We start from the raw sequence: 25,729 nt of genomic DNA, 5'->3' as shown, positions 1-25,729 counted from the left end.
TAAAGTTTCTCACTTCACCAGAATGTATCTATTCTCAAGGTCAGCATATTTTCTCTGTACATTTTAATCACCCAGGCCTTGTTAAATACAAAGTTAAACATTATTTGGTAAAAGAATTTATTAATATTTAAGGTATAATGGATCACTAATTGTTACAGGCCTCAACTTGCAGGCACCAACTGCTAGCAGGCATCAGCTAACAGGAGTCAATTTTACTCAGTGTTTGGAGGCATAAGCTGCAAGAATTCTATAGACATAAGGATGATGCTTAGCTGGGTTGTCATGAACATGAGTTCTACCTCTGACACCTAGATAGAAAGAAAGGTTCCTGATGTAGAGAACAAAGCAATATTGTTTAACTAGTAAACTCATGTGCAGGAGTTTAGGGGTGAAGGGAGAGACCAAAACAGTGCCAGAACTTGCTTGTTTGCTACATAGATAGCCTCAATCATATTGATCCAGGATATTGCATGACCTTGTGTTCTTTGCTGTGTGATTCAGGAAATGGCAATGTCTAAGGCTCTTCAGTTGCTGTGGAGCTAGAGGTGAAGTGTGTTCATGCAATGCTTCAAGTTTAGCTTGGTAAACACTGACAGCAAATTGCTAGGGAACTTAACTGAAACATGCTGAGAACTTACTAACATGAGTAGACCTGACTGCACATTGGTTAAAAAATTGTGATGGCTTTCATCAACAATCTGTAATATGCTCTGGGTGTTGTGAATTTTTTTTTTTTTAATCTTGAGTAGCAGAAATGATAAGCATTGATGTATGTAAGAGTCTTCTACTTGAAGAAAATTAACAGATTGTTTCCATGTACTTGAGGAGTTATCACTGGGCTGTTAAGGCTTTTTAGTCTGAATTCACTTACTTGGCTTAACAATGTGAAGATTCAGTGTCATGAGCATTACTTACAGCTGTTTGAATTGAAGGCAGCTTGGGTTTTGGAAAGAAAAAATTTGTGGGAGAAGTAAAAGAAGTCTTGTTTTTTTTACAGGTGGCCTCGGGTATTGCTTTGGTGGGAACACGATTCCAGCCTCTCCACTCTCCCCCTCTCATGTTGAAAGAGTTACTTTCAATACCATAAACAGAGACTGGAGAGTAAATCAGCTCAAAGTAAACGCCTACTGGATAGTCACCTGGATTGGACCCTAAATTTGATCTCCAATAACTATAATAATATATAGTTATTTACTTATAACAACATATGATGAGTTCTGAACCTTGCCTAAGAATCCTGCTTGCCCAGATAGTTTGGATGTTGGCTATAATAAGAAAGTAGCAGGTAGCCCTGCGGGATGAATTAAAAAGACAACTCACTGATAGCAGACTCAAAGCCCTCAGTGGGCACTTTGGCAAACATAAACTTGAACAAAAGGACTCAGAGATACTATCTAGGGAGAGTGATCTCCCCGGTTTAGGAAGAAGACACCTGGACTTTGCTTCACAGCGCATGCCCTGGAAAGAGCGGACACCATGAAGAAGACAACGTACTTCTCCCCTTGACCACCAAAGACCCTCACCCTATTTCTACTATGCATGCTCAGACTATGCAAATAAATTCTGAGAAATAATTATAATAATCACGCCTATCCCCCGATTGTAATAACCCAGCCTTTCCTAATGAATATGTATGCTTTGGTGTAATAAATATTTGGCTACTTGCCAGAGATTGATATGAGGATCTGGGAAATTAAAATAGGGTATAGAAATTAGATTCTCAAGAAATGAAGATATAACTTAGTTTAGAGATAAAGATGGAAGACTTAAAGATCAGGTTAGGGACTAGAGGCCTGTTAGTTAAAAGATAACTAAGATTAAATAGGATAATAGATCATAGCTGATGGGCCAAAGAGTAGAACAATATAGAAACCTTGATTAATAGAAGCTGTGAGGGAACGCTTCCTGATGGAATAGGAAGACAGCCCTAAAAACCGGTCAAAACCAACCCTATGGTCCGGCCTGAGTCCAGGAGGCTACAGATACTGCGCAAGAAACTGAGGTAAAAAGTTCAACAGTGAGGAAGAGGAGCTACTTCATCTCTGCAAACCCAGCCCACGACCACTGGGACACACTGCGCAGATGCAACTGGGAGGAGATGGGGGCAGAACATATGAAAAAGACTTTCAAGCTCATTATAATACAAAGAGGGGATAGGTCAGGCATATGTATGAACGTGTTATGAATATGTGATGCTTTGTAGCATAAAGCTAAGACAAGGTGCCACGAGAGGTGTACACATTTGTGGTGGAATGATCCCCTATGCACCTCAGCACTGAATAAACATACCTGCTTTATAACTGTCTCCGAGTTGTAGAGTTTGTTTCCATGTGTCAGCTGGGGTGTGTTGATCTTGAACTAGTCTTTCCTAAATTGTTGATATGACACCTGTGGAAAGAAGTGGCTTCTGTGTTTCTGTTGGTGTTACTGCAGTGCCTATTTTGCTACTCAGAATCTGCGAGTTTGCTGTTAATTATTTCAAAGTAAGGGATCAGATGTTAAATGGTGGGTTTTTTTTAAGTAAAAATAAGTTGCTTTTTAAAACAAGGGAATGTTGCCAGTGATTAATCCAGAGGTCCGAATCTCATTCTCCTATTCTGGACCTGCTTTTGTAGCTTTTGAGATTTTTATCTTTTGAAGCTTACCTTGTCATCACACTCAGCAGCTAGGTTTTGTAGAGTTCTTAAAAAAAACCGTGAAAAAATCCCAGTTTCAGTGACTAGGACAAAGGTTTCATTCACTTCAGCAGGCTGCTTGCGTCACTGGCTGAAAGAGTGTGCTGAGATTTAGGACTTTCAACCTGGTTCTTGGCACTCGAACAGTGACGTCATTTCCTGAGTTCTGTGTCTGTGCTGGAAAGTTGAAAAACCTGGGATTTTTAAACAACGAACTTTATTTAAAAGCCCAAGAAATGACACATTATGCTGAAACTCAAATAGTACATTAAAAAATACTTCAAAACAGTGAAGAGGAACTCTGAAAAGGTGTGCTTTTTACAGCTCAGGAAATATTTGACTTATTGCCATAATAAGACTTTGTAAAATAATTAATGTTTACAAAATAAAATATATAATTGCTTTGTAACCATGAAACAAAGGTGTCGTGAACCAGAATCGGGTGTTGTGGTATCTCACTTTTACTGACAAAACCTGATTTCGAATGAGATTGCTGTGGAAAAACAGCTAGATACTGTCCTTCCAGGACTCCTTCTTGAACACTTATTTAGAAAGTATTTATAAGACATAGCTGGGGAGTGCTGGGGGAAAACTTTTATGGGAAATTCTGGGTTCATAATTCATACTGGTTCTTAGGACTGTCTGCATGAAGCTGAGTATTCTGAGACTCTAAGGTCATCCATAATTGGGAATATTTAGCACAAGGTTCAATTTTTATAAACTATTCCTTCTCAGAGGGCTAGTGATTCTATTTTACATTTATTATAAATGGTGGTCTGAAACTTTAATGTATCTTAATTTGGTTCCATGACAAGATCAGACATCTATATATTGTACTTCTGAGTTTGAAGTACAAATTAACTTTTTAACAGTTTGCCTTCCTACTAACTTGTACGATTATTTTGAGCCATTTGTTTTAAATAATTGTTTCCCTTTTCTTGGTTTGGTGAGGGTTTTTTTATCTTTTTAATCTATAGCTAAGGTTAAAAAGAAGTCTCAGTACATTCTTTGGTTTTCATTCAACTTGGTTGCATTGTATGTTTTTTTCCTCACCTCTAGATGAAGAACCATGCAATAAGAGCAGTATGAGGGTATATACAGCTTCTGATCCCCACGGCAGTCAGATGATTGATACACATGCAGAATGGATTGCTTCTTGGACATGAATGATGTCTAGCTATTGGATTTTTAGTGGGGTCAGTATTCAGACTGGTGTTTTCCCTGGCTTGAGAAATAATAGAGTAGTGGTGTTGCAGAAGCACATGAAGAAGCACTTGCCTATCTGCAAGTTCTTTCATTCAGAAACTTCAGTGATACAACAGTTCATCTCATAGTCAGAAATCTACATTAAACATATAAGAGATTTACATCCTGTGCATTAAGCACATCAAGTGCACTAAACAGCTGGATCAAAGAAGTGGAAAAGCTTGACTATAACTGAAATTTATAGAAATGGCCATCTTGCTCTAATTAAAAGGAGATTTGAAGCCAAACTGAAAACATTACACATCGATTAGTCAGATATAGCTATTACTCACGAGTAGAGAACCTATTGTGTGAGAATTCCTTGACCAGACTTTTTAATTAAAAAAAAAAATAAATTTAAAGGGGGCTTTTCTATATTGCTTTGAAAAAGTTTTGAATACTTTTTCCCCCTAAATAAACAGATATAAGCAAATGTCCTGACATTAGTACTGGAATTCTCCGCACTGGCCATGATAAAGTTCTGATGCTTGACCTGACCAATGTGAAAGTAGCAGACCTCTGGAGAAGTATTGGTGCACTTCTGCTAAGGATTTGAACAAATGACTGAAAGAGGAGTAAGAGAGGTTAGTCTGTTGCCCCAGTGTCTTGGGAGCGGTTTCACTAAAAGCTGCAGAAGTCTTTGTGGGAGATCAGACTTCTCTGTTAAATACTTTAAGAAGGTCTCTGTCACAAACAAAAAAGTAATATTCTGCCTCAAAATATAAAAAAGGAGGATTTTGTTCTTCAGGTGCATTTCTTTCTTAACGCTAAATTACAACAAGATCTTCAAATACATGTATTTATGCACTTGTCTTCTGATCACACAATTGAACTTTTTGCTTAGTCCCAGTAAAAGTAAGTTTCTATTGCTCTATTTCCTCCTCCTTTTTAGGCTATAGTGTGTAGTCTAAAACCACTTATCGGTCAGAAATCTAGGCAAAATCTAATCCAGTAATGTGTGTATGCAAGTTTTTCAATTTACATTTCTCATTGAATATTTAGTCTTTCTAGATGTAATTTTAATTTCTATGTAACAAGAAAGGCACTGTTCTTTGTTAACTTTCTTCCACAGTTGTGTTTTTCTTACTATTTCCTCTTGTTAGGAATGCCTGGAGCAGGGAGGGTGCCAGGAAGGCTTGATCCTGACTCCGGTAAAGGAGAAATGTTGAGGCAGGTTGTATTTGTCTTTTAGCAAGAATTTTAGTTTCATTTTTGTCTTAACTTTGTTTCAAAAGTTGATATGATTAGAAGGTTGGCCCTTTTTTACAGCAGGAAATCAGAGTGCAAAAATAGGATTTTTTTATTGTCTAGCTGTTACTATTTAAAGGGACAGGTGATATAAGAGCAAATGTATGCATATTCCTCAGGAATTAATAGAATTACCTGGTTTTAAGATCTACGGTAATCTATATTTGCAGTTGGTGCATAGTTAAGAAGGCCCTCCAGTAGTTTAAAGAGACTAGTTTTATTTCTCTTAGTGTTATTTTCCAGCAACTAAAGAAGCGGGGATCCTAGAGACCTACAGTGAGTGTATGAAGACTTTTTGTTCATTTCAACATTTGTCTTTATGCAATGCCATTTTTTTTCTTTATGGTGAACTCAAATGTTACCAAGAAAAGTTAGCATAAGCTGCACTTTTAAGACAGTGTAAAATAGTAAGAGCAATAGCTCTAATAACTACTGTGGATCAATGCTTGAAAACAGATACTCCAAAATGTCAAGCTGCATATGTATTCCCTGGCTCTGTGAGAAACTGCAGTAAATGCTGCTTTTATAGAGAGTTTCTCTGACTGCCAACGGAAGAACTGTAACACATTTATAGGGAGTAAAAATTGGAATGAAACATGCCAGAGTAGAACAGCAATTACTTCCTTTTTACCAGTGGGAGAGAATTAATATAATAAATCATTAGGAAAATAATTTGAGATATATTTGAAAGATGGCTTAGTTATTAAAAGTTATAATTTAATTAGATGATAAATTACAAATAATGACAAGTTTGTGTGTAATTCACTCCAACCCAAATTTTCCATTAAGGAATATGTATTTTCTTCCTAAGTAATAAAGAGGGTAAACCAAAAAATCCTAGCTTCTTTTTTATTAGTGTGTATGTGAAAGCAGAAATTTTATGAAGGCAAAATACAGCAATAGTAGCAGTTAAATGGAAAAAATGACTGACCATTGGTTACTAGAAAGGTTAAAGCTCATTGTCTTGGAAAGTTGGCAGTAAATAAGAGTGTGGAATCCTTTGGGAAGTAAATAATGTGATACTATATTCCAACTAATTACTGTACATATGAAACATGAAGTTCACAGTATGTTTCAAAGCAATCATGACCTTTCTTGGTAAGATCACCGATTGGATGCTTTTGATTATAAAGTCAAAATACATATCTCTCTAGAGGCTCATATATCCTGCCTCATTTTGTCATCTGAATGCTGTTCAAACCATCCTGGTAATATGACTGTGTTTTGAGACAGCCTGTGAATGAAGTTGAGACATTGATAAAATGGAGAGTTCATTGTAAGATCACTGAGACATCCAGGGAGCTGGAACACCTGACAAATGAGGAGATGCTAGGGAACTAGTTTAGCCTGAAGAAGAAAAGGCAGAATGGTGGGGAACTAACAAATAGCAGTCTTCTACTCCCTAAACAGTGGTCACAGAAAGATGGAGACAAACTCTTCCTCTGAGGTACACAGTGAAAGGACAGAAGCCAGCAAGAGAACTTCTGATTAGATATGAAGAATGAGAGTAGCTGAGCACTGCAACAGACTGCCCAGAGAGTCTGTGGTATCATCACCCTTACAGACTTTCAATATCTGACCAGGCAGGGCTCTGGGCAACCTGATTTAACTTTGAAATTAGCAGCTGTAAGCAAGAGATTGAATAAAATGATCTCTAAAGATCCCTTCCGAATGAAATTATTCTTTGATTGTAGTGTCTTTTAATTGAAAGATACAGGAAAATGTGTGTTTTGTCAGTGTGACCATAGATGTTAGCTTAATAGGGAATGTAAAAAATGTGGCAATTGTATGTGAAATGGACATAAGAAACATTGGATATTTCTGTTATTGTGCAGCTTTTTTAAAAAATACTTTCTTCACAGAGTATGTTTCTTACTTAAAGCATAGTCAGAAAAGCAGAATTATGTTTTCAGTGTTCCCATTCTTGATTCTTTCCCTGCAACATTGATAGGAATCTTACTAGTAAAGCTTTTCAGTTCTTTCAAGTAAAGTTTTCTTAGTTTCTATCAGAAGTAGTAAATGGTGGATGCTAGCTCCCAGATGGTTTCTCTTCTGTTATATTTGATCCTTGTAGAACTTTCTCAGTGTAAAAAACCCACCTCCTCTGAAGAATAAGAATTATTCTGAAAAGCAAACATCTTTCCTTACTCTCTTCTCTACCCTATGTGACTATAGATAGCACATGTAGAAACTCTTCAGTATTACTAGGGTGACAGCTATTTTAAGGACTGGAACAAAGAATGGCGATATTTTGCTAGCACACTCGAGGAAAAATGCTGTGATATGGGAGAAAGTCATGACACAGCAAGAATTTTATGGTTGTTAAAGAAGCCACAACATAAATCATGAGAAGGATCTTTATAGGCCTAGACTGTTAAACCCACTTTGTCTCAGAATCATGGAGAAAGATTAAAAAACAATAAAAATCCTCTTATTTTATTGCAGAATACTTTGCCTGTATTACAGCCAGGAGGGCCAAAAGCAGCCAGTCAGAGCTAGTAAGTGGCAGTGTTCCTTTTCTACTGAGAATAAATTTCAGGAGGGAAGTAATTTTCTGTCATGGTTTCTGAAGAAAAGGGATTTGAAGAAAACATCTGGACTTTGAGATAATTCACAGCAAAAGCCTACATGTGATGGAAAAGTGATATGTTTCATCTATGTTTATATTCTTTTAAAAATAGTTCATTTCTTATAGAAAACAGCTTGAAAAGAGGGGTATAGCACTGATTTTTTCTGGAGTTGTAAGGGAAGTTCATCAGCCAAACTTTTGTTAGCTCCATGTACTATTTGACAGAGGTGATTCTTACTGTGAAAGATAAGTAACCAAATGCTCTCTAGGGACAACTGTGGCATAATTGGCTTGCAAGACAGAAATTCTTAAGAGATTCTAAGTGTTGCCAAACTGCTTGATATGTTCTCTTTACTAGCAGAGATGTTGAATAGTTCGAGGGTCCTTCTATATAAAACCTATATAGAAGCTGTCAATAAAAATAGTTCCTCCCAGCCTGTTGAGCCAAAAGCTAAAAAATACAGGAGAGATTTTTCTGGCAGCTGTGTTTGAGTGAATACCACTGAGGAAACTGCATGAACTTTCTTATGTATCTTCATACTCCTTGTGCATTTATGCCAATTCTAAATAAAGAAAACCACATTCTTAGTTATTGGTAAAAGATTGGGTTGCAGAAAAGATATCTCCAGATAGCTCTTAGAAAACAGATGAGATAAAGCAAATTAACCAAGTCACATAGAATGTAAGTTGTCTAGTGGATGGGTTGTTCAAGAATTACATATAGAATATGAATATGTTGAAATATGAAGAACTACATGGTTCCTGGAAAAAGACCTAACACATAAGGTACCCATTTGGTCTAGATCAGTCATTGTGTCTCACTGAAGAATCTTTTGGAGCTGGAGTTGAAAGAAAGATAACAGTTGGCACAGAGCTCCCAAAATGGTAATTGCATTAGAATTTGTAGTCTGTATGAACTTTTAGAAGTCTCCTTACAAAGAAATTTCTCTCAACAGAAATGAGAATTCTACTCTTTCCTCTGTGGTAGGATATAGAAATTATGAACATGCAGAGTTTTATGCATTTTGTGGGAGGCTGCTGAAGACAGAAATTTGCTTGCTTCTGTTAACCGAGTGTCCTAGCTTTTAGTATATTTTAGACACTGACCTGGGCTTGTCTTGGGACTTACTCCTATTTGAAGACGTTTCAGTATTTACTAAGCTTCTTACATTCCTGATGCTCTGGGAGCCCAGTAACAGAGGTAATTAAAAAGATGATCTATCTTATGACAATGTCAATGACTTGACTTCATTACACAGCATAGTGGGAGGTCATGTCTGAACTGATCACGAGTAGGTACTACACAATCCTTTTACGGCTGCAGAGACTCCCAGTAGAGAGCATGTTATTTGTAGTAAGTGGTTTTCTTAATAGATAATGTCAGTAAATTGTGCTAGAGGCACTGTCTGCAGGTGAATATGATTAGTAAAACTATCCAAGATCAGACAAACCTGTTAATTAAAAGTCTGCTTTTTAGGTACATAGAAACAAAGTGCTGAACAGGCCCTATTCTAGCCAGTGTTGTACTGACATTTTCGGACCGACTGAAGCAAGAGAGTTTGATGAAGGACAGAAGGAAACATCCCATCAAACAAGGGAGTTTGATGAGCAGAATGATTCAGTCCCTGTGTCCATTCAGGCTTTTGATGTTGTATTCATATGTAGGAAGTGTGCAGACATGAGCTATAGGAGTACAAATCCCCTCTGCTACCAGAAGATCCTGGATATAGGTTTAGCCATTCAGAAACATCCAATTTACTGTAGAGAGAGGAATGAGTGGTACTTAATGGTTCCCTCAGAAGGGAAGTGATAATTTAATTTCATTTCTCTTCCTTATCCCCAAATTAGAAAGAGCAATAATAAAATAGATAAAACCTGACGTTGTCATTTCACCAAATGGTATTGAGAATATTTAGAATCCTTGTAAAAAGTGATGTCCTGGATTTCCAGTCAAATAAATGCACTATCAGCTTCTTCCTAACACAGTCTGTTATCAGAAAAAGAAAATTTGAGACCCAAATACAGGATGCTAACTGAAAACATATTACTTGGAAATAAGTCTTAGAAAAGAGCCTAATTTAAGATAAGATATAACTTCCTTATCTGAGACAGGTCCTCCACAAAGCAGTTGCAACAGCAGGAGATCAAGATCTCACTTCCCTTAATGAACCTGCCTGCAAATTGCTGTCCAAAGGAATGAGTTAAAAAGGTTCTAGATTAGCTGAGATACTGGCAGCCAGGACAAAACAAGCAAAAGGCTCTATTCAGTGGCTCCTGCCACAGATGACTAGAAGTCTGAGGTCAAAAGGAATTCCAAATATTTCATGTTAATGGAGCTGAAACATTGGCACTCAAATCCTATGTTTATGGTATTTTTTTAAAGATTTCTGATTATTAATGCTAGTTTTCTGAGATGAAGGGAGACAGCAAAAGTGCCACTAAAAGCATCACAATAGTTCTTTTGTATGCGAAGCCAAAAAGAAATGTTAAAACTTTCTTTGGCAGTCAAAATAAAAATTGCTTTAGGCTTTTGATGCCCTAGACATTTATTTTTGTATATGCCATATGCTCTCTTAAAATTATTTGTTTTAAAAATATTGTTTCACTTGGAAGAAACCCGGAACAGGAGGAGAATTACCATCAGCTGGAATTCTATTATAGCTGTATAAGAAGCTGAAAACTATTATTTTACCTTCTTGGAGCTCACTGCTGACAAATTTAATCGTGTACGTCTGCATGACTTCCCAGGGAGGGATGGCACCTTTATCTAAAGGGGATTGGGTGTGCTCTTTGTTGGGTAACTCGTGCTGATTCTCATTTTTAATATAGCTCCCTAAAACAGGGTAGGTATTTCACAAAGATGGGACCACTGTCCCAAAGAATTTATAACCTGAGTTGACTCGGTATGACTCTCTATGTTATGGAAACAATCAATAGGGAGAGAATGGGATGACAAACTAATACAGTTATTAATGGTAAAAGATGTGGTTCCTGTTGAGCTCCACTCCATTTTCCTGTCAAGCTTTGAAGTCCACATGTAAAAGAGAACATACAGGGTGCACTACTGATTCGCTTAGCACAGGGCTTGCAGAGGAAGGGATTTTCAGGACTGGTTTGAAGCAGAGATCACCAGTGTTAAGAGTAGTATCCTGTGAGATTTTCACACACAAGGAGCAAAGAGACAGTTACAGAACCCTGCTTATTAGCAACAGTGCAAATTCAATCCTGATACAGGTTGGAGTGACTCAGCTGACTTTCATGGCACAGTATCCATAAGTAAGCTGATGTGACTCAATATTTCAACTACCATTATTAACAAAGAAACTAATTACAGAATTTTAAAAAAGTATAATGAATAATAAAATTATTATTTAATCTCCTTATAAGTGAAACTTTCCCAAAGCTATGAGAACAGCAGTGGGTGTTTTATTCACTCTGTAGGCTCTATGTAGAACTCATTGCAGGCTGCTGGTTCATCGTCTTAATCTTTTTCCCTGATTTCTTGCTTCTCTGCTGCCCCTCACTTGTGCAGACCACCAGACTTGTACCCACTATCACATTTAAGGGAGTTTCTTGAGATGTTGTTTCTATACTTTGTCTGCTTTTTCTCACTGTCAGCAAGTTCTTTCTTTCTGCCATTGAGTTTCTGACTGGATTCCCCAAACTCAGCTTCCTTCCCAATTCATTGTTTTCTTGAAAATATGATGGCATGATATCTCCTGGTTAACTGCTGTGTCCATCTTAAATATGGTCATTTCTTCAATTGATAAGAAAAAGTTTAAAAAAATGTTTCAGTGGTTTCTGATCACACCAGCCCATTAAGTTACCTCTGTTCTTTCACAAAGGGAAATTTCTAAGTAAAAAAAAAAATAAAAATTATTGGTCATTATTTAGTAAATTGTGATTTGAAATTATATATTTACAGTTTATTAACTGAAATCCTTCTGTAGAAACCAGGTCTTTGGAATTTTTTCTGCTAATTTGAATGACACTAATGTGATAAGTTGGTGACATGCTGCTTGCTTTATTTTGGGTTGTCTTAATCTGAGGACTAAACAGTGAGAGACCTCAGAATTGTAGTAATTTAAAAGATTATTGAAACACATTCCTTAGACTTCCACTGTGGATCCTAAGGAAGCTTTCCACTGTCACAACACAAAATAGATTGAAAAGATGAAGGAATGAAAAGGTACCTTTTTCCCTTTACTATATTTTAATTTCTGTATCTTTATGTGCACAGATTAGTGAAGCTCTGGATTCTGGTTCCAATATGTAACTGTGCAATGAAGCTTGGATTTCCATCAAATTTGAGGGTGCAGGTTTTTTTATAATAGAGCCAGCCCACATCCTGTCTTTGACAGTAACTTGTACCATGTATGATTGGATTAGAGAGTTGAAAGAACTTGGTCAAAGCTGGTTGCGAACTTTGTAATTTGCTCAATAGATGTTTATTATTGATTGATTTATGCTCTTTATGACTGGCTGGGATAATTTCTAAAGTAATAATCTGTGTAGTGTTACGGGGACATCTTATGTTCCCTTCACAATTTTGAAATAAACAAGAAAACCTCTCTGCTAGAGAAATGTCAACATGCATGTATGGATCTTTTTTTTTTCCCCTCTAGTATTTTGTTCCACTAGGTATGATTTATTCTTTTTTTATGTAGCACCAATAATGTGCTACAAAAGCACAGCAAACTACCTTTTACTATGCAGAAGTAAATATATAACCAGTTTGTACAAACACAGTTGTTTTGTACCTTGGCTTACTGCCAGCATGTCCACTGCTCCTGAGCCCCTTGTACATGTCAGGACCTAATCCTGCAGGTGTCCTAACCATGCTCATTCTCAAGTCTTCTGCTGTGCTCTCTGTTCCTTTCTCCCCTGCTCTGTATTAATTCATTCCCTTTGCATGGCAGTGAGAACAAATGGGAGAAGGAAAAGGAAAGGGCAGCTCTGTTGGATTCTTTCTTAGCAACAAGCATTTTCCTGAAATAAAAGTCTTCCTGTAAAATGGGCAGAGAAACCTTCCTCCATGTGCCAGGGGCAAGATCTATATGGTTCTCGAGAAGACTGAGATAGACAGAGCACATGGGCAGTGCTACTGTGTAAGCAGATGAGAATTGAGATGAACAGGTTGTTGTTCTGTATTTGGTTTGTTTTTCTATAGGGGAAGATAGCATATGATTGTACTGATAAAAGTTTGAAACATAGTGCATGCATATTGAAGGGCTGAATTAAATTAAATTCACTAAAGAATTTTGGTTTCTACATTTCTCAGCTTCTCAGTGTTTGTGCACATTTAAGGATGCTTTTCTGACATAGCTTTTTCTATAAAGTGTGGAAGCACTGCAACTGTGTTAGTGAGATACAATAGAATATACTTTCAATGGGTTATTAGTTGATACTGAAAGATCACAACTCAAAATGTCTTAAACTTTATTTCTGTAAAAAAAAATTCTATCTTTTAGTTAAATCAGATTTCCATTCCTTTTTGTAGGAATAGTTCTTAGTCTTTGTCTAGCTGGCCTTTCTTCTGTTTGCAGCTAGATGGGGTAAGTGCAACACTAAAATTCAGTCTGCACACAGTGCTGAATTACAGAATACAGTGAATAGCTGATTTAAAAATCCGACAGTATATGTAATATATGGCTATGCAAAAATGTTTAGGTAAAAACATGTTATACTGTAATTTCTGGCAATGCAGTAAACAAGATGCCACTTAAATTTTGTCTTTATGACTATTAAATGATTTTATGACTTCACTGCAGTCTTCATATTCATCATGGCTTGTACCTAAACTCTCAGATGGTGTTTCCTAGGCATTGTCTGTACCTGTGTAATTGACTTGGAGGGTTATATATGGAATTTGAAGGGAATGAGAAGAAGGGAACATTGTTATTTCATAAAACAAATGAACCAATTGAAGGAAAAGAAAACATTTTTTCTTTTTCCTTAAATATTTATCCTTCAAGACCACTTCATGAAGTAACCACTAGGTAATCATCTGTCTTGCTGTTTTTCTGCCCAATTGTTAAGGTTTTAACTACATTTTTTCTTTTTTCTTAAACCATGGAAGGCAGAGCCCTCATTTGTCTTTGTCACTTTGTTCATAAAAACATAGCAATGAAATCATGGCAAGGCTTTGAGAATAAAATGTTTTCTAATCTGAAAACATTGGCAGCTAAGGGAAAGAAAAAGTTGGATGCTTAAAAAAATGTTAAATAGATCCGGTTGGAATTTTTAACTTTGCAAAATTGAACAAATGCATAGACTTCATATCTAGAAGATAGAGCCATAGATTTTATATCACTTATGCCCTGATAATTGTATACAACCTACAATACTTACTGTAGAATTTTATCCAGTAATTCCTTCGTCAATCCCAGCAACTTTGCTGCTGAACTAGCTACAAATGGGAAGCTGAGGAATGGAAAGAACACTTGACTAGCACAGGTCCTATGGGAATCTGTGGTAGAGCTGACAGCTGAATCTAGATCTGAATCACAGGCCAATTTTATATGAAACAATCCATTTTCTCTAGTTATTAGCACAATAAAGTACTGTCTTTTGTCAGTGAACATTTCATATGCATAAAGAATGTTGTCAGACACCCACACTACTTCACTAGGGTCCAGTTCAGAAAAGTTGTGCAGTTGCAGAGTGCCACAGAACTGGTTCATCACGTTTATACTGAGCTAGGCTGGGCTTTAGAAGACTCCTATGGTACCTCCCCTGTGGAAGATGCCTGTAGCAGTTTTACTCCATGTTTTTGGTCTTACTATATAACCGAGCAGTAAACTATAAACTTTTTTCTGCTTTTTTCATAGTATTTTGCTTTTTTGAAGTGTGCTCTAAAATGTTCATATGCCATAACAGCACTCCAGTTACATAATTGTAAGAGATGAAAGAGTATTATAGCATATTGTTTTACTTTTGGGGAGAATGAGGCATGAAAAGGTTAAGTTATCTGATTGTAGGAACTGTGGCCTAGTGATTTACACATGGATCAGGGTGGCAAGAGCCCTGTATTTCACTCTATCTGTCTCATTATATGATACTGGTGAGTAATCACTTGCCCTGTGTTTTTTTTGTTTCTAGAAACAAAAGCTTTATGTGTGATGGTGCACAGTGCTTTGTCCTGTGATCTGTCCAGTATACCACACTTCTAAATCCCTTGCAGAGAAGGTTGTGTTCAAACAAAAGCTACACTTCTTTCTCAGGCAAGGTAAGAGGGTCGCTATACTGAATGTTACATGTACTGTTTTGCCAACAGCACTATGTGTACCAAGAAAATGAACCATTTATAGACCTCTGAATTTCTGAATGAGTGTGTCCTGGCTTTGATGGAGTTTAGAGCAGTAGTTAAATGTCAGTCTGGGTTTGCTGCAGTGCAGAATATCCTGAACATATATTTCTCCTCTTCTTCTGATGAACCTGTGGAATAGGCAATGATAAAGGGCACACTAGTCTAGGAGAAAATTGATGATAGAAGAGCTAGAATTGTTGATTTGACCCCAGCTCATACTTTCTTCATAATGATATGGTTCTCTGCTGACCTTGTTGAACTGCTCTCCAGTCTGGTGCTTCCTAAAGAAGCCAAAGGCCTGTGCTTCCAAGGCAATTGGGTCCATTGTGCGTATTGTGTTTAAACATCAGGTGTATTCTCTTTTGGTGCTTTCAGACATTTGGGTGCGACATCTGGATTTATTACCAAAACATGCTGATGAAGCAGGAAATTAATTTCACTGAAAACTGGTAAAGGCAGCTTTTCAGTCATAGAAATGGTTTGATATTGCCTTAGCCTGTCATATATACAGTGCTGGAGAGAGTGCCAGGCAGAGCTCAGTGACTGCCTTCTGCACACCCTCTGTGTTACATAAGCCATAGTATCTTGGTTGAAAATGAGGTATAATAAACACTACTTATATCCTTTTTGGCATTAAAGGTGTTTTCTCACGTCTCTTGGATCTGAGCAGTGAAAGATTAATCAAGCTTCCAATCAACAAGAAGTAGCAAAGATTTAACAACTGTTATTTGAAAAAAGCCTAAATCTGGCACCTACTGTATCTTATTTGCTTCTCAGTAGGCTGGGCAAGTGACTTCCTAATTTCAAGAGAAGTGCTTGCAGAGAAGGGGGATTGCTCACGCCAGTAGCTCGCTCTGATGAAAAATGGAAAGCAATGATTATCTTCAAAAGTCCATGAAGGTTCAGTTAAGGTAAAATATGAGACATATGATCAAAGAACTAAAAAGTACACAAATCCCAAGTGAAGGTCTGATTCCTTGAGAAATACTCTCTTCAGCCTTTACCAAGAGACGTAAGGGCACCAGAGAAACCATCCTGGATGATTGAGGATACCCATCCCATAGTTCACTTTAGGAGGATTAAGAGCACATCTGCTTCCTTTTGTCAAGGCACATATTTCCTGGGCTGTTGATGGATTAGGTTAGCATCAGTAAGATGCAGACAGCATGACATGTATCTTTTCATCATTTTGAAGTGTGGTGTTTTTTGTTTTTTTTTTCTTTAAGAGTGGGAAGAACCTTGAAATGGAAGAAATTGAATGAAGTGTTTTTCCCCAAGAAGTTATATTTATTTTTTTCCAGGAAAATTGGTGAAAGGTGCATTATGATTTAGCTTCAAACAATTTTTTCACCCTGTTTGACAGTATTGGCAATGAACTGCAAAATTGATCATTGTTGAATTTCAGTGATTTTTACCTCCTAATTTGTAGTCTAAGGACCTCTATAACCTTATCTGGTAGAGATTCCCATTAGAGCTTTTAGTTTAAATGAAGTTCTGAAGTACCTCTATGTCTGGCTGAGGAATAAGGGATTTCAGACAGAACTAGGAGCCAGGAAATCTTGAGCTTTCTCTGGTTTTAATTCTGTATATTTTTCACTAAGTTCCATGTGCTTCCATGTAGGAAAAAATGAGGATATTTTCTATCATTCTTTTTCGAGCCATTTGTTTTAGTACAGCCACAGGGCTGCTCTAAACTTAACTGCTTCTTAATTATCCTTAAAAGACAATTTCACTTGTGGTGATGAAGATAATGGATGAAAGGGAGAGAGATAAAAGAGTAACTAAAGTTCACTGTGCTTTGACCCCTACCCTGTCTCCCAGCCCCCATGCTTCCCAGGCCTGGCAAAATGGAGTCGGAATCTGGCTCTTAACCTTTTTGTAGCCTGGAGCAAGACAAATCCTTAATCTGTCCTTTTATATTTTTTTTTTTCTTTCCCCATTTGTATGAAATAATCTCAAAGTAGCAAGGCTATCTCTGCGAATGAAAATAAAAAGTGTGACTGCAACTAGAGACTACAATTATTAGCTGATTTGGTTTAGTTATAAAGCAATATTTTGTTTAGTAATTTAATCAGTAATGGGATATTCACCAATCAGGTAGATATTGAAAAACTTTTCAGAAAGCAACAATCTTTTTGTATGCATCATCATAAGAAGTCCTGAAAAAGTTGCTATATACATTTATGTAACATACTGGAATTGCCATTCTCAGAACCTTTTGGTTTTCATTTTTTTGGCCTGGGTGTGACTACCAGCCTAATAAAAAAAAAGAATAGGCTTTAACTGTCTAAGCAGTGTTCAGTGTGTAGTTTCTTTTCTTTTTATTATAGGAGGAAAATACATTTCACAGAGACTATCCACTGAATTTATAGTGCATTGCCATGGTGATCACCATGGAAAACTCAACAGTTATGAACTATCATGTTCCACAAAATGTTAAGAAAATGCAAAATTTCTTACTGTGGAGACATCTTACCTGTCGACCTGTGGTTCTGTTTAGCAAATGTTTCTTTGTAATGAGAAGCATTGAAGTAATTTCCTTTGAATGTTTTTATCATCGAGGTTAAGAGCTCACATTTGCTCTTAGAGGACTGCGCTGCTTTTAGAGGGACCACGTGGGGACAAGGCAGTGGTGTGAGGCTACAGCTGGGGAGCTGCTGTCTACCTGCGGACTCAGAGGGTGGGATCTCCCTCGACAGCAACTGCTCCCAACTGCGGTGTGCTCCACCCTCCCTCCCCATCCAGGACCCCATCTGCCAAACACGATTTGTTGGCAGTCTAAACACATGTATCTGATGCTGGATCTTGCAGCAGGAGGGAAGCTGAGGAGCTGTTGCTGAAGCACCACACTGAGGAGAGTGAGATGGAGCCAGATCTTGTCTTGTGTGTGAAGTATGAGGCTTGACAAGTCCGGCATTACGCACTCTGATACTGCTTTTGACTGAGTTAGCTTTTGATGTGAGTTACACCATGATAAATCTGTGTAACTCTACCGAAGTTTACTTAACAAAATTAAGTATCAGTATTTATTTTAGTAGAGTTAATTTGCATTTTACCAGATGCAATTAAGATCAAAATCTCGTCTGAGTTATATTGTTGTCTCTAATTTTGAACAATTGAAATGTAAACAACAAATTCGGCAAACTTATGGAATGATGAAGGGACAAATTCTCTTCTGGTATCTATGAAGAATGAATGTTTAGGATTTGACACTGGTTCCATCAAGGCAGAGTGTGGCCCTGGATAACTATTTTAAACAAGATTCAAACTGTGGTTGGGTGAGGTTCACCTCAAATGAAAGCTTAACAAAATCTTTTCCTCTTGTTAATAACTACTTTCCTCCTCCTATTGCTGCCCGCTTTTTTTCTATATTCATTATTTGCTTATGTTCCTGCTTTCTTACTAAAATTCTAAGTCTTCCACCTACTGTTTCCTTCTGTTTAATTCCTTTATAGTTGTTCCAGCTAAGCACCATCTATATGCAAAGCATCTAACTGTTTATATGAAACATGTGGTTCTTATTTTGCCCTGCTTCAGACATGACGTGTATGTGCATAGGAAGGAAGATGAAGTAGTTAACAGTGCTAACAGAAAGCTAGATGTTTTAGAAAAAACCTGCTTGTTTAAGTGAACTAAAAAAATTATAATCTTTCCAGTTAAAATATTCTTAAATCAAGAAAAAAAGAAGGAGTTTCTGGATTAGTACTCCAAAAGGAAATATCTTTAACATTGCAAATTGTTGCTTTATAGTCTGAAAATACAGCAAGGTTTCCAAAGTCTGGTTTGAATAAGCAGGATTCTTAAGGAATGCAAAATTTAAAGCTTAAAATATGGTGTTCCTTTCTTTCTTTTTTTCTTTTTCTTTCCTCATTTTTCTTTTTCTTTTTTCTTCCTTCTCCTTTTCTCTCCTTTCCCTGTTTCTTTCCCTCTTTTCTTCTTTTTCTAATTTATCTTTCCTTTTCCTTTTTTTCCTTCTTTTTATTTTTCTTAATTCATAGACAACTTTCTAGATATTTTATTAAAGTCACCCTTCAGGACATGAAAGGTTTTGTCTCATTTTGCCTATATTCAAGAGGTAGTAGTACTTTAAATCTTATGTAACAGGGAAGAAACCCATGAAGACTCTAGTCCTTTTTAGAAGCTCAGTCTGGGAAATCTTTTTCTCCAATCTATATATAAAATCAGTTATGAGGAATACTGGAGCATCAGAAGACTTCTGAGCTTTACTTTTTTATAGTTTATGGTGAGAATTTAGATGTTTGAGGGCTAGATATTCAAGATCTTACATGGATGTTGTACAGCTAGAAACTGGCTTTTCTGCACATAATTGTGTTTCTGAGTTCCGATGAACATTTTTAGACATGCATGTTAAAATTAACCTTGTCTGTCATAACGAACAAACATCATTTAAAGGGAAAGAAGAGCTATATGTGAGAGTTTAATGCTTGCACAGAGATAGAATTAACTGGTTTCTGGGAAGAATGAAGTGGGGACTGGAGTTTGGGATGTACTACCATAATTCACAAGTGGGAAACAGTTGTTTCAGTCTCTGGGTTGCAGTGCTGCCTCCATCATCTTTATTTGCAGATGTCTCAGGAAGTGGGACTGTGTGTGAACACTCTTGGGCCTCTCTGGGTGTGTTTCTATAGCAGGAAGCCTTTGTGTCACAGCATATGTGATTTAGGACGGGGGTTTGAATTCCACCTATTATTACAGCAATTGCCATTCTTTTCCATATACTGATGTACATAGCTTATGGTTTCTATGGTACAGAGAACTGTGTCTTGTTAACCAGAGGCAAGGGGTGTAAATTCAGTCTACAGTGCATATCAAATGCAACATCAGTGTTAATTTGCATCTCTCTGGATATGTTGCAGGGAATGGAGGGCAGAAGTTAGACAACACTTGAAATAAGATTTGCTGATTTCATTCTCTATCTATTGAACAAAGAAGCTCTTACTGTTTTGGTATCTCTGTGCCCCTCTCTTTCTGACAAGGTGTGAGAGTTCAATTTTTTACCTTACTAAATCCTTTGGGACAGAAACTTTATTCTGTGTTTGTACAGTATTTAGCACAGGGGGTCCTGACCCTTAGCTGAAGCTGTGATGAGTACTATGAAAATGCAGATAACATTAAGAATATAAAAGTATCTGCACTGTACAAATTGAGACCCAACTAGCACAGACTCCTCGTTCTGTCGGTGAACAATTTTGACTATTTAGGGTAAATATGTAAGATACCAGGCAAGAGTAGCAAGATGTTTATTCTGATTTACCTTCCTGGACTCTGGTGCTCAGCAGTATTGCAACTTGTATAGCCAGAGGGTGCACCTAGATCATTGTATGCAACAGACACTAATTGACCTACTCTGCTGAATCCAATTCCTTCTCTAAAAAAAACTGTAAAGTAAAACTAGGTAAATACCACAGAATATATAAATATTAGTGTGAGTGAAAGTTAATACTATAAAGAGTAGAATAATGTGGACTAGTTGCTAATGCTGCTAGGGATTTTAGGGAGTGGTACAGCACAGCTCAGGAATCATTAACTAACCCCTTCCAAATACTTGTTTATTCCATAAGCAGGTTGGGGAACCACAAATTCTAAATTCTACTGTTAAAAAAAAATTGTAATGGTTTTATTCTTTTAAACTTTAGTGACTTTGAGCACAGCAGCAATCTATAGGTATTATTTCAAAGAAAATTACATTCAAAGGAACTATATTATCTTTCGTTTGCTTTAGCAAGAGTAGCATACATGTTACCTACATTTTTCCTGTGCAGAAGAAATGCAGTTTTAGTCCAGACAGACTACAGAATTAACATCCTGGTGTGACATTCATCATTGGTCACTCATTTTATATTCCCAGAAGAATACATGAGCCTGTGTAATTATGAGACTAATGATTGTACATTCATCAATGCAGTTTCCTATTGATAAAGCTAGTGGGTTTTCACATACATGTGGAAAGTCATCTTCTGACTAGTTGCTGGACAAAGACCTTATATACCTTAGAAAATAGTATGACTTGCAATGATCTCATTTTTTTCTTTCAGAACTTTTCTATCACAAAAATGTATCACTTTCCTCACAGTCAGCTGCACAGATGCTACATCTGGTATTTTAAAGCCAAATAGTTTCTGCTTAACCTCTTCCAAAGACATCTTAAGAGATCTTCAGCTAAATAAATATCCTTACACTATTTTAGGTCTTGTATATCTAAAGTAATAGCTGGATGTTCTTCAAACAGGAAGAGTATAAAAGATAGGAAACATCGATGGGGATAGAAACAAAGGCAAAATATTTCAGGCCAAAGTTAATAGCCAAGAAGAGTGATGAAAACAGGGTTTTGGAAAAAAACCTCTATCTTTTCTGTAGAGTGACTGAAGCAAAGCTATAACACTCTTCAGTGCTCTCCACCTGAGAACTGGCAGCCTAAAATAAGATTCAATTTTCACCTATATCCCTAGGTGATAAGAAATTAATTCCAGGAATTACATTTACTCCCAAATTCCTTCCTCAAGGCTTGTCAAGCAAAATTCCTTTTGACTTGAAATGGCCATTTGCCTAAAAAAGGATGGCAGCACAGCTCATTAAGAATGTCTTGTATATGGGGTAAGAATGAGGAAGATGTGAGTGAAGATTACTTTTCAAATCATGTGGAAGATTAGCACCTTCCATGTTGAAAAGAATAAAAAAAATCCACACAGTCAAAACCACTTACATATTCTGTTTTTCAAGCAGAAATTCAATCTCAGCATTGTGTGCAGAAAGCTATCTTTTCAAACTTTAAATTGTGGTATTTGTACATCAACTGGCTAGAAACAAATGTTTATTTTCTGTCTGAAAAATGTGCATTTTCCAGCTTAATTGCCTAACAGCTCTTTATTTATCTTGGATGTAAATTCATAAATGTCTTTTCAGGAATAAACTTGCCTGCAGATGGCTGCTATATGTTTCTGGAAATCTTTAAGAAAATCTGTCTATTTAAACTAGCTTCAGTGCAAATAAACAAAAGTTTCAGCTAATTTTTGCAAATATTCTGGAAAGAAAGCCATGTCTGGCCAATAACATGGAGCTGTGCTATCATAGATTATGTTCTCAATGAAACTTTTTTTCTGCAAATACTGGATGTGGTCTTTGATTTTACTTATGAATGGGCAATGACATATATACTTTTTCGTGCACCCTGTACTTCATTATTTCTGGTAACATAAGTAGTTCCTGAGTTGGTATTTTTTCAAAGCACTTCTTGAAAAAAAACTTTGAACTTCGGTTGGTTTCACTTGGAAGTGTTACTTTACATCATGTATTAAGCAATTCTCTCCATTACTTCAAAGTCTTCAAATACAGCTGTCCCCACTTTCATAGCTGTAAAATCAGATGTCTAATACACTACGCTGAAGCAAAAAGAGACCTCATTAATTGGTTTTAATTATCTCAGGGCTAGAGGAAGAACCTAAATCTCTGCAGTCAAATTATAATTCACCCATAGTGCACAGTCCCACAGTTCACAGACATGTCTTGGTTTTCAGGTCACTTCAGATCCAAAAGCCCAAGCATGTTCTGTTTGAATTACAAATTATTATACTTAGCTGGTTGATCATGTGGAGTTTACACAACCTTTCCTGAGTCCTTCTCAACCTTTTAAATTCACACCTCATTTCTTAGATAATTTCTACCAAGAAGTCTCTGCCCATCATCATGGCATGTGGATCCTTGGAGAAAACATGGCTGCATGTGGTGTTTTCAGCTTCTCATGGGCAGAACATACCTTGGGGGTTGAGAAGTACTATTTTAGACAGCACAATCAGCCATTAAACATAGATCAGAGAGAAGGGGTTATTACAATTCATAAACTTCTCTTAGGCAACTGCAGGAGAGCTGTCTGCTCTGCTGGAAAAGCTAAGAATTCACAATATACAATGTCTGTTCGGCTCATGTAAGGGAGATGTTAGTGACTTAAGGCCAGCTTTACTATCCATTGCTCAAGTCCCAGTTTTGAGGCACTTAATACACTGATAGATGTGATTAGGTGAGCTGAATATAGTCCACTCTGTGGCACCACCCCATTCATATGCAGTTCATTGTTAATATATAGCTAAAACAGGAAACTTCTACAATCAGATAAAGAAAACTCTACAGTATGTGATTATGACTTGGTCAGATGTGAATGTCTGTATGAAAAATAATACCTCAGGTTGAATAACAAAGAACAGCTTGTATTTGAACTTGGCTGTGGGGAATTAAAATGAATTCCCCAAGTCCCTTTGCTCATGGTAGCTTTCAATTTTTCAACCCTTTTGCTCCTTCAGGGTCACGAGTGATTAATTTCATTGATTTTCATTGACTTAATCTCAACCTGATATTTTTACTGCAAATCCTTCCAATGTTCAGAGTATAAATATAATTTAATGATTTAAATTTGTAGATTGTCTTCCCAAGCAATAAAGGACTATATTTCACTTTTACATTTTAAAAGATATTTTTCTGCTTCTCTTACAAAATGAGCAAATAACACACAGGGAAATTGGGAAAGTTTGTTTGTTAGTGATATATTAATCACTATAGGTCTTCATCATTGATTTTTTTTCCCCTTCAATTTATCATTTCATAATGAAGGCTGCAAGCAATTTAGTCTTATCCTTGAGGAGGGTGGGTAGCAAAAGAATCAATAAAAGAGCTGAGGTTTAAGGCAGGAAGCAAAATTGTGTTTCACAAGCTGCAGTATAGATCTGTAGTGTGTGTTCTATGCACCAAACCAGTATCGATATTAATGAAATTTCACTGTGTGTAATGAGGGGAGAATATTCACTGGAGATTTCTATCATAGCCGAAGGATCCACAGCATTGACTTTGCCCTGAATTTAAAGCTCTGAAATATAAAAGTATCTAAACTACCAGACACGTTTAACATTAAATCAAGCTAGTTACAATGAAATGATTACAACACTGTTCAGATAGCATAAGAAAAAAGTCTTGCAAATTTAGCAAAGGTCAAATTTTCAGAGATCCAGTGTGATCTCTATCCATATATGCCTAAGTCACTTGCACGCATTCTTCTGCCAGCTGCCTTTTGTGTTAACAAATAATAATTTTTAAATCCAGAACTCCTGTGCTCTGGTTGTGCCTGCTTTTTATTTTATATAGCCTGGTTGATATTAGTGCCATTTCTATCACTTTTGCTCTCAACAGCTAACATGAAAAAGGCCACATGCAAGAGATTTTGCTTCACACAACTAGACACTGAGCTGAGGCACATTTTGAAAATCTGGCCTGTAGAGGTGTTATATTCCACAGACAGAATAAAAATTGCTTGACATAATAACAACTAAGGCTAATCAAGATGACTAAGATATTCTTTTAGTGACTGAACTTTTTTTACCTTCTCTTTGTCTTTGCTGTCATTATACATCAGATATCCATAATGAAATATGAGGCTGAGAAAATATGTCAGGAAGCTAAAAGGGATTTCCCCCCCTTCCATTTAACAGGCTAATTACTTTTAGAACATCATGCTACCTCCTCAGCAAGTTACTTTAAAGGAGTCTAGAAGGATGAGTATCCAAATTGCTCTTAAGTTTTCACTTATGTTCCAGTTATTACTTGTATAACTGAGTAGTATTGCTACTTGAATTTGCTTCATTCAGAATTGCACTGGAATTTTTTTTCCTTTTGTGGAATACTGCTTCTGCCCCTGAATTTACATTTTGGGGTACATGTGACTGGGAATATGCTTTGTAGCAGTATGGTCTATAGAAACTTTGACAAGAGGCTGAAAGCAGCCTAATCTGCCCCTTCTCTGAAGACAGAAATTTGTGCCATTCTTCACTGCAGCATGTTTGGGTACTTGACAAGTATGTGGCTCATTTTCCTTTCTAGAGGAATCCTTCCTTATTCTTCAGGAGCCTAGGAAATGAAAAAGTTTTTGCTGGTATAATTTGTGTAATGGAATCACAGTTAATATTGTTGCATGTCTTCTTTTCATGGTACACCTGAGGCAAATGCCCTGAATGAAGGAAGTAGCACTGGCAGAGAGGTTTTTGATTGTAGAACTACTCCTGTATTGGGGCTTTCTGCTGATACAAAAGTGGGGCATAGTCCCCCTTCTCAGTGAATAATATTTCTAATGTATAAACAAATTTAAAATAAAGAATAATGTATTTTTTGTAAACCTCAAAGCATGCACTAGACTTCTTTCTGGAACTTTAAATTCATTCTGATGGCCAATGCCAGCTTAGTCAGCTATGCACAGTCACTGTGTAAATAGCTTTAATGTAACTATTTCTACTAAATTCACTATCCTGTCTCCAAATCACTGTAGCAACATTTTTCATCCTTTCTTTTTCAAGAGAGTGGTATTCACAATGAAAAAGAAAGCAGGGGTCAACATCTGTAGTTCCTGATTGCACAGACAGTATATGAGACAGAATATGGACACCAGCTTCTAATTGCTCCAAGCAACCTTTGTGTTTCATGCATAAGTTAACTTTCCACAAAGTGAGAGTTGGATTTTAAAATTCTCAGCCCACAGAAATTTCTCTGTTCCAGAGAAGAGTCCTTCAGGTGGAGAAAAATGAATCAAAAGACTTGGTTTGTTGCAGGCGCTATTAAAAGGATTGCCATAGTCCTGTGTTCCACGTGGCCGTGGCCATGGCATGCTTTGAAGATTACTAGAGAAAC

This window comes from Athene noctua, chromosome 2 (genome assembly GCF_965140245.1).
Source record: "Athene noctua chromosome 2, bAthNoc1.hap1.1, whole genome shotgun sequence".
Taxonomy (NCBI): domain Eukaryota; kingdom Metazoa; phylum Chordata; class Aves; order Strigiformes; family Strigidae; genus Athene; species Athene noctua.
Note: the sequence above shows the minus strand (reverse complement) of the source record.